Source organism: Procambarus clarkii, chromosome 57 (assembly GCF_040958095.1).
Source record: "Procambarus clarkii isolate CNS0578487 chromosome 57, FALCON_Pclarkii_2.0, whole genome shotgun sequence".
Classification (NCBI taxonomy): Eukaryota; Metazoa; Arthropoda; class Malacostraca; order Decapoda; family Cambaridae; genus Procambarus; species Procambarus clarkii.
Window position 1 is genome coordinate 21,711,598 of NC_091206.1, and position 14,212 is coordinate 21,725,809.

Below are 14,212 nucleotides of genomic sequence, written 5' to 3' on the forward strand. Positions count from 1 at the left end.
CTCACCACACCAGATGCAGCTCCCCAACAGGAATCACAGTGTCATAATGGGACTCATCCGCACTGCTGAAAGAATTGCAGGCACAAACACCAAGGAATTTGTACGAATTTTAAAAATCATGTACACTGACAATGGTCTACCAACATTTACCGTTCCTGAAGAACTCTTCACAACTACAGCCTCAGCCAACGCCAGTGCTACGACTTCAGCAACAAATATCACTTCTGCCCCTGACATCACCATCTCTTCAACTGCATTGGCAGATATCCTGTCTGCTGACGCTTACCCTCTGCATCCTTCAACAGCTCTTGCTACAGATTCTGCAATATCCTTGCACACTGCTACTCCAGATGTCTGTAGCATAATTAAATAAAATTTTCAAATACCTGTCGCCACAATTACGGGCTCACCATAGCCTGTGCTACTTGGAACTTTGTTCCAGGTAGCGAATCTTTAACAACAACAACATACTCCAGATGAACCATTTACTACTCCAGTTATACCTGTGACTACACCAGCTTCAACAGAGACTCCACCAGCTTCAACAGAGACTCCACCAGCTTCACAGGAACCTTCACCGGATGCTTCTGCAGATTTCCACCTGTCTTCTGATGACGACTCTATTGCCTGTGTTGGCGCTGAAACACTCACCACCATCCTCGGACCAGGAGGCGGAATGTGATGCTAATCCAGTATTAGAAGCAATGTTCCAATAGCGTGACAAAACTACAGTTAGATCTCCTGAATTCAGATGGATCTCAAGCCTGATATATAACAAGAGGGCAGAATTCTTAAAGCTGGAATATCCAGGACATGCATGCAGTCACGCTAACGACATAATCTTCGAGGAATGCGATGAATCTACACTGATACCCGAACTCATTCAAAGTGACTACGCTGAATACAAACATCAAATGATTACACGAAGCATGAAGAAATTGAAGAAAGAAGAAAGCAGAAGCAAGAAGAAGAAAGAAAAAAGAAGAATGAAGACACCACTTGAAGACAGATTGTCTCTACCAGAACGAAGAAGCACTGCCACTTCCGCCTTCTGACCAGTTTCCTAGCTACATATTGACACGCAGCTGGGTCAAGCCCTGGCACTTTTCTCTTCAACTTAAGCGTTTCCTCCCACCAACTTTACTTCAGCTGTCCCCACTTCAAGGCTCGCCCCATGGAAATCTTCTGTATTATTCGGTTCGGTTCGGTTCCTCACTAAGGGGCAGCTCAATCAGCCTAGACCTCTCGTGCACCAACTCTGCCACATTCGTCCCACGCTGTCAACTTTAAGTAGTAGATAATATGTGGGCCTAACCTACAGCCTAACCTACTCCTAACGTAATATGAAACACACTAATATAAATATATACTAGGCCTATCTAGCCTAGTTACCAAGGGACATGGGAGGGAAATAATGATCTACCCTAAAACAATCCTGTCCACCGAGGCCAGGCCTCCGATGGTTGTAGAGGTACACGGTTCCTGGGGCGGTCCTCGACGTTCCGGTCGTTCCGCGACCGGAACGTCGAGGACCACATCGAGGACGTCGTGGAGCATTTACTCCACAACGTCCTCGGGCGTCGTGGAGTAAATGCGTCGTCCCCATACCTATTCCCAGGTTTTTCAAGCTGGCCCATCCAGTGATCACTGAGCACGTCGCTTTCCTCCCTCGCTCCTTCACCGAGACGAATACTAATGGATCCAGACGCGATGTTTCCCTTCCAAGTCTCCAGTGGATGTGACCCGGTCTCAACAGCTCGCATATCGTACTGGAGCGCGACCCACAGGGCTTCACACCGCCCTCCCAGCATTGACGCTCACCTCCGTCGTTGACTAACAGCAATGAGCTCTTGGCGCTCTTTCGCCCACTAAACTCTGATTCTTTGTGCTCCCCGGGAGAACACTAATCTTCTATGATGATAGTAGACTACTTTACGCTGCACAATCCACTGAGCGAGGCCTCTAAAACCTCCAATCTGGAGAGCTCACTGACACACTTCTGCTCGTGTCGAAGGTCCGTGAATCTCTGAGCTTCAGCGCCTCCGCAAGGCCTGAGCAAGGCCTCCCGGTGACGTCACAGCCTCCAGGGGCGGGCTCTAATTGGTCACTGACGTCACGTGACCTCTTCCAGCCAATCGCCAGCTTGCTGGCGCTCTCATAGTCTTGGCGCCAGCCTGACAGGGGCGTTGCAATTTTGTATGTATTAGGGGCGTAAGCGCCCCTTACCTGTAAAACTTAGAAACGAAAATTTATCCACAAATACGTACTCTTTCCAGCTGCCTCCTATATCAAACGATTCCCTGCGGCTCAGGGAACCTGCAAGGTAAGAAGATATGACTCTTTACGCTGGAACAGGGAAGAAAATAGGAGAGGGCACCGTAGCACAAGGCATCCTTCCACCCTACAGTGTGACAAGGCCTCCTCCCACCCTACAGTGTGACAAGGATTGCTCCCACCCTACAATGTGACAAGACATCCTCTTACCCTACAGTGTAACAAGGCCTCCTCCCACCCTACAGTGTGACAAGGATTGCTCCCACCCTAACGTGTGACAAGGTGTCCTCTCACCCTATAGTGTAACAATGTGTCCTCACAACCTACAGTGTGATAATGATTCCTCGCACCTTATAATGCAACAATGTGTCCTCTCACCCTACAGTATGACATGGCCTCCTCCCACCCTACAGTGTGACAAGGTCTCCTCCCACCCTACAATGTAACAAGGCCTCCTCCCACCCTACAGTGTGACAAGACATCCTCCCACCCTACAGTGTGACAAGGCCTCCTCCCACCCTACAGTGTGACAAGGCCTCCTCCCACCCTACAGTGTGACAAGGCCTCCTCCCACCCTACAGTGTGACAAGACATCCTCCCACCCTACAGTATGACAAGGCCTCCTCCCACCCTACAGTGTGACAAGACATCCTCCCACCCTACAGTGTGACATGGCATCCTCCCACCCTACAGTGTGACAAGGATTCCTCTCACCCTATAGGGTAACAATGTGTCCTCCCACCCTACAGTGTGACAAGGACTCCTCCCACCCTACAGTGTGACAAGGCCTCCTTCCACCCTACAGTGTGACAAGGCCTCCTTCCACCCTACAGTGTAACAAGGCCTCCTCCCACCCTACAGTGTGACAAGGACTCCTCCCACCCTACAGTATGACAAGGCCTCCTCTCACCCTACATTAGTATGGCAAGGCATCATCCCACCCTACAGTATGACAAGGCCTCCTCCCACCCTACAGTATGACAAGGCATCATCCCACCCTACAGTATGACAAGGCCTCCTCCCACCCTACAGTATGACAAGGCATCATCCCACCCTACAGTATGACAAGGCCTCCTCCCACCCTACAGTATGACAAGGCCTCCTCCCACCCTACAGTATGACAAGGCATCATCCCACCCTACAGTATGACAAGGCCTCCTCCCACCCTACAGTATGACAAGGCCTCCTCCCACCCTACAGTATGGCAAGGCCTCCTCCCACCCTACAGTATGACAAGGCCTCCTCCCACCCTACAGTATGGCAAGGCCTCCTCCCACCCTACAGTATGACAAGGCCTCCTCCCAGCCTACAGTATGACAAGGCCTCCTCCCACCCTACAGTATGACAAGGCCTCCTCCCACCCTACAGTATGGCAAGGCCTCCTCCCACCCTACAGTATGACAAGGCCTCCTCCCACCCTACAGTATGGCAAGGCCTCCTCCCACCCTACAGTATGACAAGGCCTCCTCCCAGCCTACAGTATGACAAGGCCTCCTCCCACCCTACAGTATGACAAGGCCTCCTCCCAGCCTACAGTATGACAAGGCCTCCTCCCAGCCTACAGTACGACAAGGCCTCCTCCCACCCTACAGTATGACAAGGCCTCCTCCCACCCTACAGTATGACAAGGCCTCCTCCCACCCTACAGTATGACAAGGCCTCCTCCCACCCTACAGTATGACAAGGCCTCCTCCCACCCTTCAGTATGACAAGGCCTCCTCCCACCCTACAGAATGACAAGGCCTCCTCCCACCCTACAGAATGACAAGGCCTCCTCCCACCCTACAGTATGACAAGGACTCCTCTCACCCTACAGTATGACAAGGCTTCCTCCCACCCTACAGTATGACAAGGCCTCCTCCCACCCTACATTATGACAAGGCATCCTCTCACCCTACAATGTTTCAAGTCCTCCCACCCTAAAGCGCACCATAGCTTTCTCCCACCCTACAACGCACCACAGTTTTCTCCCACCCAACAACGCACCACAGCTTTCTCCCACACTACAACGCACCACAGCTTTCTCCCACACTACAACGCACCATAGCTTTCTCCCACCCTACAACGCACCACAGTTTTCTCCCACACTACAACGCACCACAGCTTTCTCCCACCCTACAACGCACCACAGTTTTCTCCCACCCAACAACGCACCACAGTTTTCTCCCACCCAACAACGCACCACAGCTTTCTCCCACACTACAACGCACCACAGCTTTCTCCCACACTACAACGCACCATAGCTTTCTCCCACCCTACAACGCACCACAGTTTTCTCCCACACTACAACGCACCACAGCTTTCTCCCACCCTACAACGCACCACAGTTTTCTCCCACCCAACAACGCACCACAGTTTTCTCCCACCCAACAACGCACCACAGTTTTCTCCCACCCTACAACGCACCACAGTTTTCTCCCACCCAACAACGCACCACAGTTTTCTCCCACCCAACAACGCACCACAGTTTTCTCCCACCCAACAACGCACCACAGTTTTCTCCCACCCAACAACGCACCACAGTTTTCTCCCACCCTACAACACACCACAGTTTTCGCCCACCCTACAACGCACCATAGCTTTCTCCCACCCTACAACACACCATGGTCTCTTTCCATTTTTATGATTTCCAAGACATACAAAGCATTCAAACACACGTATAAACACTCAGTGCAGCTCAGAAAATATACGAAGGAACAGAAAGTTGTATATAATTAAAAGTTCAATATTGTACTTTTCTTTAGTTGTAAAGCCTCATTACAGTATGAGGTCAATGGCTCATGCTGGGAACGGAAATGGTGAGAGAAACGTGGAGGATGAAATATTCTGTTTTATATCTTATGAAAGGCTTAGCGTGTTAATATGTAATTTAACAGATAGATAACTTTATTATTTGGTATAAAACTGAATGTCATTATTCTCTATCAGATTATATCAGATTCAAGGCAAAATTTTATGATTATTTATAATGATATATGAATGTTTTAGAGGATAATTTACTCTGAAAGTAACATGTTGCAAATAAATGATACCATAATTGTTATTAACATCCTATTCTTTGCGGGCGATGAGTCATAATAATGTGGCTGAAGTATGTAGACCAGACCACACACTAGAAAGTGAAGGGACGACGACGTTTCGGTCCGTCCTGGACTATACTTGAGAATGGTCCAGGACGAACCGAAACGTCGTCGTCCCTTCACTTTCTAGTGTGTGGTCTGGTCAACATCCTATTCTTTGATCTGTGCCAGAAATGTTGTTCGAATATTAACATTTTTAAATGTTATCCTATGCAGCCACTATTAACTTAGGACCCAATCTGTTAGTGAGCTAATATAAGCTACCCTCTCCATGCAGGAGTGGATTTGATGACGACGATGATGGCGGAGGCTTCAACGATGGTAGCGGCCGCTTCAGTAATGGTGGCGGAGGCTTCACCCTTGGTGATGGCAACTTTGGCCATGGCGACGGTGGCTTGAGTGGTGATAACAGCGGCGGCGGCAGCAGAAGCCGCAGGTACACCGTCACGAACAGCGAACTGGGGAAACTCGATCAACTCTTTCGCTTCGGCGACCGCGAGCAGTACGACCGCCGCCAGACGCCCTCCTACTTTGAAGGTATGCAATGTTCCCTGTTACCATGTGTCACGTAGCGGGCACCATGTGTAATGTAGCGGACCTCATGTGTGTAATGTAGCGGACACGATGTGTTACGTAGCGGACACGATGTGTCACGTAACGGGCACCATGTGTAATGTAGCGGGCACTATAAGTCATGTAGCGGGCATCCTCTTGTCTGGTGTTCCCTTCACCACACTTGTGCCCACTAATGAAGCCGAACGGCACCCACGGCACGGTCATCCCTTGTGATCAACTGAGTAGCCTTGCACCACTGATTTTAACTTCCCCTTAGGGGGCATAATCATTTTAAATTATAGTTGTTCAATTTGCTTATAAATTTATTTATGAAATGGTTATAGAAAGGGCTACAACTGGTCCAAGTTTCACCATCACACCCTAAACAGAAAAGGAGAAAAAAAATACACAACGTATTATGCAACGAATCTTCAACATTCTCAAATAATCTCAGGGAACACATGTGTCAACTAAAATGTCTACTATGTGCTGTAGAAGCCCAAACTCTTGTAATAATTGTAATATGTATGTGCAATATATATATATATATATATATATATATGTGTAATTTTTTTTTTTTTTTTTTTTTTTTTTTTTTTTTCGTTTGTTATCAAGGGATTTGCATGAAACTTGCACACCTTGCTCAATGGATGTCTATCTGCAAGGGTGCCAATTATGAACGAAATCTGTCGAAGTCAAGCTCAGCTACAGGTGGCCGAACTTTGATCTTTATTTTACTCAGGAAAGTAATTTACAACTTCAAAGTACTTCATAGCTTTCATTTATTAATCAATTTACATGCAAATTACATTTTATATGTAGAGTTTGTGCTTCTACAGAACATAGTAGACATTTTAGTCCAAAGTCCATTTGTTGATTTTATAAAAATTTATAAACATCATATATTGCATATTTTTGGAAGGGTAACTTTGAATAATTATATTATTGCACTAAACACTTTTTTGATAAAACTACTCACTGCATTCCTTTTTTATGTGCTAATTCTAATATCTGAGTGTTATAGAAAGGATTTTAGTTGACACATGTGTTTCCTGAGATTATTTGAAAATGTTGAAAATTCGTTGCATAATACGTTGTGTATTTTTTTTCTCCTTTTCTGTTTAGGGTGTGATGGTGAAACTTGGACCAGTTGTAGCCCTGTCTATAACCATTTCATAAATAAATTTATAAGCAAATTTAACAACTTTTAATTTAAAATGTTTATGCCCCCTTAGCCCAAGTGCGCCTCCACAATCTCACAATCTCAATAAACAAATGAACTGCTCTCCAACAATTGAACAGCTCCGGGCAATTTTCCCCACAGATTGATTCCTGAACCCTAAACATTACATAACGTTACTGGGTCAACACACACACAAAGGCCCCTAACTGGAGGTTCACATTCAAGTAATACCTTATCAGAATTCCTCTCAGTTCCCCAGCATTCCTGGGTTACTAAAGCATCGTCACACTCGTGATCTTCCTCAACACTCACCACCTGCCTAACTCCACTCACTTTTCTCATGTCCTAGTGGCTCTGGCTGCATCCTCTAATTCATAAATTTACCTATATAACTTGGACTGCTCTAATCAGTAAAATGACCTTGAACTGTGCTTGTATTGGTAAACCTCTCTTACAATATAATGTAAATAAATTAATAAATAAATAAATGTTTATTTAGGTAAGGTACATACATACAAGAGATTTTACAAAGTTTGTTGGATTAATAGATAGAGCTAGTACATACAATGCCTAAAGCCACTATTACGCAAAGCGTTTCGAGCATGTGGCATCAACGAGCTAAATAATACACGAAAGAAATGTTCTGACAGTTTAAATATACAATATACAATATAAACTCACCTCAGGAACGTCATAGAATTACACACTGGTATCCAAATAAATTTGATAAACTACAATGAGTGTAGTTAGCGGCAGAGACCTGGGCCCAGATTCACGAAGCACTTACGCAAGTACTTACGAACGTGTACATCTTTCCTCAATCTTTGACGGCTTTGGTTACATTTATTAAACAGTTTACAAGCATGAAAACTTGCCAATCAACTGTTGTTGTTATAAACAGCCTCCTGGTGCTTCGGAGCTCATTAACTGTTTAAAATAATTGTAAACAAAGCCGCCAAAAATTGAGAAAAGATGTACAGGCTCGTAAGTGTTTGCGTAAGTGCTTTCGTGAATCTGGCCCCTGGCGGTTGTCATGACGCGCATGTAAGCCTCGCACATTGCTGGCCACACCACACCCGAAGGCGATCAAAACATTTCTCACTCTCTGGGCTAAATATATACCAGGAGCAATAATAATTCACATAAAATACATGCTATTAACACATGTCTTCCATGCTATTTTCACCTTTAATAATCAACCTGAAGACTCGCACACCTGTTCTCTAATTCCACTGATAATTTCACCATCACTTGAATTTAGTTATCAAATACTACGCAAATGGCTCTGCTGTGAAAGGGCGACCAATACCCGTCCATCTCCTCAAGCCATCAGGGCTGCAGTTATCCTCTCAGACTACTGTGTCAGGCCTATACCTTAAGACTTACCCGATCGTTTACATGGTATCCTGAGCACAAAATTAAAATCCTGCTGGAGACAATCTTACCACATAAGAACATCTACAACCAACTCCCCACTTAAGACATACCAAGTGCCCTTCCTTCACTAACTGGCTCCTGCCTCTCCTTGGTCACATAACCACCAGGTTAAGTGCTTACAGACTACAGCTGTAATATGTAGGTAATCTCAGTCTTAATAATCATCAATGAACACTATCTCTCTGACACCACTCTGCCTTAGTTTATACTCTTAATTCACATAGCTTATCTGTAAACTAATTGTCACAGTAATAACTATTATACACTACAAGTCATTAAATCACTAAACTCAGCGCCCACCAGGACTTTACCACTGCACTCTCCAACACTGTGTATTGAGACAAAATTTCAGGTACTTACCAGTTATAACATCAGGCATCCGTCAATCCCATGGAGTTATGGAGCTGTGCCCTGTATGTCTAGTTGGATGCAACGTCTGCTATGGTAGTGAAGTCCAACCCGAGAATGGCAGTCCCGACCCCAGTAAGCGCAGATAAACGCCGAAGCGGGTGCATGTGGCAGTGGTCGAGACCTCTTCTGAACACTCTAATCCTCCGCCTGCCTCCTCAGTTCGCCCTCGAACTGCTGGAGACCCTTCTGCACTCTGCATCTCCATACAGATCTGTCTGCAGCTGCTGCCTCTCAAGTGTTGATGCCGATTTTCATCTGCTTGAGGTCGCGGTTGCAGGTGTCTTTGAAACACAGCTGAAGTCTTCCAATGGGCCTCTTTCCTGAGGCCAGTTCTCCATATAAGAGGTCTTAAGGTATACGGTCATTTTCCATGCGTGTGACATGTCCCAGCCATCGCATGCGTCTCTGCTTCAGGAGAGTGAACATTGAAGGGATTCCTGTTCTCGTGAGTACTATGTTGTTGGTGATGTCAAGGCTGCGTCTCTGCTTCAGGAGAGTGAACAGTGTAAGTGGGCGAGAAATGTGTGAAGTGTAAGGGGGCGAGAAGTGTGTGCAGTGTAAGGGGGCGAGAAGTGTGGACAGTGTAAGGGGGCGAGAAGTGTGGACAGTGTAAGGGGGCGAAAAGTGTGGACAGTGTAAGGGGGCGAGAAGTGTGGACAGTGTAAGGGGGCGAAAAGTGTGGACAGTTTAATGGGGCGAGAAATGTGGAGAGTGTAATGGGGCGAGAAGTGAGGATAGTGTAAGGGGCGAGATGTATTGACAGTGTAAGGGGGCAAGTAGTGTGGACAGTGTAAGGACACGAGAAGTGTGGACAGTGTAGGGGGGCGTGAAGTGAGGATAGTGTAAGGGGGCCTAAAGTGTGGACAATATAAGGGGGCGAGAAGTGTAGACAGTGTAAGGGGGCGGGAAGTGTGGATAGTGTAATGAGGGGAGAAGTGTCGACAGTGTAAGGGGGCGAGAAGTGTGGACAGTGTAAGGGGGTGAGAAGTGTGGACAGTGTAAGGGGGCGTGAAGTGTGGACAGTGTAAGGGGGCGTGAAGTGTGGACAGTGTAAGGGAGCGAGAAGTGTGGACAGTGTAAGGGGGCGTGAAGTGTAGACAGTGTAAGGGGGTGAGAAGTGTGGACAGTGTAAGGGGGCGTGAAGTGTGGACAGTGTAAGGGGGTGAGAAGTGTGGACAGTGTAAGGGGGCGACAAATGTGTGCAGTGTAAGGGGCGAGAAGTGTGGGCAGTGTAAGTGGGCGACAAATGTGTGCAGTGTAAGGGAGCGAGAAGTGTGGACAGTGTAAGGGGGCGTGAAGTGTGGACAGTGTAAGGGGGTGAGAAGTGTGGACAGTGTAAGGGGCGAGAAGTTTGGACAGTGTAAGGGGCGAGAAGTGTGGACAACGTAAGGGGGCGTAAAGTGTGGACAGTGTAAGGGGGCGAGAAGTGTGGACAGTGTAAGGGGTGAGAAGTGTGGACAGTGTAAGGGGGCGAGAAGTGTGGACAGTGTAAGGGGCGAGAAGTGTGGGCAGTGTAAGTGGGCGACAAATGTGTGCAGTGTAAGGGAGCAAGAAGTGTGGACAGTGTAAGGGGGCGAGAAGTGTGGACAGTGTAAGGGAGCGAGAAGTGTGGACAGTATAAGGGGGCGAGAAGTGGGGACAGTGTAAGGGGGCGAGAAGTGTGGACAGTGTAAGGGGGCGAGAAGTGTGGACAGTGTAAGGGAGCGAGAAGTGTGGACAGTATAAGGGGGCGAGAAGTGGGGACAATATAAGGGGCGAGAAGTGTGGAAAGTGTAAGGGAGGCGTGTAGTGTGGACAGTATAAGGGGCGAGAACTGTGGACAGTATAAGAGGGCGAGAAGTGTGGACAGTATAAAGGGCGAGAAGTGTGGACAGTGTAAGGGGGCGAGAAGTGTGGACAGTATAAAGGGCGAGAAGTGTGGACAGTGTAAGGGGGCGAGAAGTGTCGACAGTGTAAGGGGTCGAGAAGTGTGGACAGTATAAGGGGGCGAGAAGTGTGGACAGTATAAAGGGCGAGAAGTGTGGACAGTGTAAGGGGGCGAAAAGTGTCGACAGTATAAGGGGGCGAAAAGTGTGGACAGTATAAGGGGGCGAGAAGTGTGGAAAGTGTAAGAGGGCGAGAAGTGTGGACAGTGTAAGGGGGCGAGAAGTGTGGAAAGTGTAAGAGGGCGAGAAGTGTGGACAGTGTAAGAGGGCGAGAAGTGTGGACAGTGTAAGAGGGCGAGAAGTGTGGACAGTGTAAGGGGGCGAGAAGTTTGGACAGTGTAAGGGGACGAGAAGTGTGGAAAGTGTAAGGGGGCGAGAAGTGTGGACAGTGTAAGGGGGCGAGAAGTGTGGAAAGTGTAAGAGGGCGAGAAGTGTGGACAGTGTAAGAGGGCGAGAAGTGTGGACAGTGTAAGAGGGCGAGAAGTGTGGACAGTGTAAGGGGGCGAGAAGTGTGGACAGTGTAAGGGGGCGAGAAGTTTGGACAGTGTAAGGGGGCGAGAAGTGTGGACAGTGTAAGGGGGCGAGAAGTGTGGACAGTGTAAGAGGGCGAGAAGTGTGGACAGTGTAAGGGGGCGAGAAGTTTGGACAGTGTAAGGGGGCGAGAAGTGTGGACAGTGTAAGGGGGCGAGAAGTGTGGACAGTGTAAGGGGGCGAGAAGTGTGGACAGTGTAAAGGGCAAAAAGTGTGGACAGTGTAAGGGGGCGAGAAGTGTGGACAGTGTAAAGGGCAAAAAGTGTGGACAGTGTAAGGGGGCATGAAGTGTGGACAGTGTAAGGGGGAGTGCAATGTGGACAGTGTAAGGGGGCATGAAGTGTGGACAGTGTAAGGGGGAGTGCAATGTGGACAGTGTAAGGGGGCATAAAGTTCATCATCTGTCATCGGTTTATTCGCCATCAAGATGACCGACGACGTTCATCAACATATACAAGTGATTGAAGAATACACTAAGGGAAAGCTAGCGTTGAGAGAGAGGGGGAACTACATACACACGGCTGCTAAGCAAGAAGCCCAACTGCTACAGCAAAGCTCTCAGTTACCAGCACCTAGAAGATAATAAATTAGTGCCCAGATACGCCCCACACTTGCCATAAAAGGCACTAATGTTTTTCCCTGGTCTTGACGCCGGTCTAACCTGTGGAATGGTCACAGCTTTCGCAATCTGTCCTCTCTCTGTGGATGTTGAAATCTTTTTTTTATCAAGCCGTTTGAGAGTGAAGGGCGTGTACTCACCTAGCTGTGCTTGCTTATTTGTATTTGCTGGGGGGTTAAGCTTTGGCTCTTTGATCCCGCCTCTCAATCAATTGGTGTACAGATACCTGAGCCTACTGGGGTCTATCAAATTTACATATGAAACTGTGTATGGAGTCAGCCTCCACCACATCACTGCCTAATTCATTCCATTCATTATCTACTCTGATACTGAAAAAATTCTTTCTAATGTCGATGTAGCTCATTTTGGTACTAAGTTTCCACCTGTGTTCCCTTGTTCGTGTTCCACCCGTGCTAAAGTGTTTGTCTTTGTCCCACTCTCTCAATTCCCCTGAAAATTTGGTAGGTGGTTATCATGTCTCCCCTTACTCTTCTGTTTTGCAGGGACGTGAGGTTCAACTCCTTTAACCTTTCCTCGTAGTTCATATCTATCAGTTCCGGGACGAGCCTGATGGCATACCTCTGAATCTTCTCTAACTTTGTCTTCTGCTTTACTAGGTGTGGACTCCAGGCAGGAGCTGCATATTCCAGATTTGGTCTGGCATAGGTAGTACACAAGGTCCTGAACGATTCCTTACACAAGTTTCTAAAGGCGGTTCTTGTGTTAGCCAACCTAGCATATGCCACTGATGATATCTTTTTGATGTAGGCCTCTGGGGACAGGTTTGGTGTGATGTCAACCCCCAGATCTTTCTCTCTACTTGACTCTTGCAAGATTTCACCTCCCAGATGGTACCTTGTGTTCAGCCTTCTGCTCCCTTCGTCTAATTTCATTACTTTACACTTTCATGAGTTGAACTTTAGTAACCATTTTCTGGACCATTCCTCCAGTTTGTCCAAGTCGTCCTGTAGTCTCTGTCTATCTTCATCTGCCTTGATGGTTCTCATAATGTTTTTATCAACAGCTAATATTGCGAGGAATGAGTTTATATCCTCTGTAAGATCGTTTACAAATACTAGAAATAGGATGGGTCCAAGTACAGAGCCCTGTGGGACTCTGCTGGTGACATCTTGCCATCTTGATGTCTTCCCTGATGTTTTCAGGGGAGACATGTGAGGAGGGAGTGGTCTGCGTTTGTGGTGTAAATGGTGAAGGGTGTGTGTGGTGTAAATGGTGAAGGGTGTGTGTGGTGTAAATGGTGAAGGGTGTGTGTGGTGTAAATGGTGAAGGGTGTGTGTGGTGTAAATGGTGAAGGGTGTGTGTGGTGTAAATGGTGAAGGGTGTGTGTGGTGTAAATGGTGAAGGGTGTGTGTGGTGTAAATGGTGAAGGGTGTGTGTGGTGTAAATGGTGAAGGGTGTGTGTGGTGTAAATGGTGAAGAGTGTGTGTGTGGTGTAAATGGTGAAGAGTGTGTGTGGTGTAAATGGTGATGGGTGTGTGTGGTGTAAATGGTGAAGGGTGTGTGTGGTGTAAATGGTGAAGGGTGTGTGTGGTGTAAATGGTGAAGAGTGTGTGTGGTGTAAATGGCAGCTTTGGTCCCTCCCAGCTGGCCGAAAGCGTCCCTCCTCACACCGCTGCTGGTGAGGAAAGGTTCTTAATTCTTCATCACACCGCCTTGTATCTCCAGCCTTTCATTTGTCCTCATATGAACAGATATATTTCTAATAAATACTCGCAGATTCAGATTTGTGTGTGCATATTTTATTTATATTTTACATGTACTAGGTCGGATACCTTGCCGTGTCACGGTCACCCGTTTCCCTGCCCGCCAACCCCATATATTATGTATTTTGCCCTATTATTTTATTTAAAACTTCATTACACAAAATGGGTTACAACACTGGTTACATGTAAGGTACAAGGCAAGTTGTCACAGGTTGTCGAGTTCTTAAAGCTCCTCAGATGGCGGGCAGGAACCATGGATGCAGTGTGTATTTACTCTCTGTATCGCCACACTAAGGCGCTGGAAGAGGAAGCTGGTGGCTCTATGGTCTCTAGTGGTTTCAATTAGCTTAGAAACCAGCTTCTTCCAAAGACTAGCGTCACTTTTACCCCAAGCACTAAGTGTCTCTGGGGCAATGGGGACAAAATTGTAGTGATGATCCAGATCTCTATATATATGAGATTTTGCTGCTTCC

At 47.1% G+C, this 14,212-nt stretch overlaps 1 protein-coding gene across 1 annotated transcript in view; it reads left to right on the plus strand.

Moving 5' to 3' along the window:
• The first annotated feature begins 5,631 nt into the window (after positions 1–5,631).
• Positions 5,632–14,212, plus strand: part of LOC123744911 (glycine receptor subunit alpha-4) — a 263,873-nt gene continuing 255,292 nt past the window's right edge. The window contains exon 1 of the mRNA XM_069306341.1: positions 5,632–5,891. The gene's annotated coding sequence lies outside the window, so the exon portion shown is untranslated. The remainder of the gene's footprint in view (positions 5,892–14,212) is intronic.